This window comes from Natator depressus, chromosome 7 (assembly GCF_965152275.1).
Source record: "Natator depressus isolate rNatDep1 chromosome 7, rNatDep2.hap1, whole genome shotgun sequence".
Classification (NCBI taxonomy): Eukaryota; Metazoa; Chordata; order Testudines; family Cheloniidae; genus Natator; species Natator depressus.
Genome location: NC_134240.1, coordinates 54,252,073 through 54,252,959, shown reverse-complemented (window position 1 = coordinate 54,252,959; position 887 = coordinate 54,252,073).

Below are 887 nucleotides of genomic sequence, written 5' to 3'. Positions count from 1 at the left end.
TTACAGGTGCTTTGCACAGTTTCTAAGAAGAATTGCACTCCAACTGGCAACAAGCATTTCTCCAAGATCTAGCTGCCGATGCATTCTGTTAAATAGACTTAGTGCTATCCCAGATAGTCTCGCAATCTGGTGACTCTCAGTAATGATATACTTCTGCCTCGAGGGACTTTGTGTTGTCTATGCACCCGTTACAGACAGCATTCATGGTCCGCTTTGTCTCAGTCACCCGAATTTAACAGTTCGTTGAACATTTGAAACTTCATGGATCTCCAAAGTAATTGTTCTCTGCCTTGCTCCATGGAGCTACCCAGCCCTCTGTGACCTTCCTTCTGCAAAATGTATCCCTCCTTCCTGGTCCCTATCTCCCATGAAGTCCCACATGCAAGATCTAAACTCCCTCCTGCATGCTAAATCCCAGCCCTTAACACTTGGGCAAGCACCAGGTGCTAGTCTCAGCTGCCTGCAGCCTTAGGTGTCCTATTAATTCCCTATCCCCTCCCTCCCTTCAACTCCAGCAGTGAGATTCAGTTTCCTAGCAGCCTCCTCTCCCCACTGTGGCATTCAGAGCTGTTATCTGTGCCGGGAGGCAGAGAGCATCCCCTGGACTGTAGCTGCGCTCCAAGAAGAATAGCATTTACAGCCATTCCCAACAATGGGCTGTGCCACTCTCTGAGCCATGTCACCAGATGAGCTAGTATAAAAGAGAGAGAGAGACCAAGCCTACACGCATCCAGTGCTCAGCCAGTCAGGACTCCCCTGACAAAGGGGCTCCCTGACTCTGACAAGTTCCCTTCAAGTTACTCGTCTTCTCCAGCTTTGAATTTCTGTCTCCAGGCAGTTTGCACCAGCGAGTGAATTAAAAGCACATCACTCCCTGGTGAACCGCC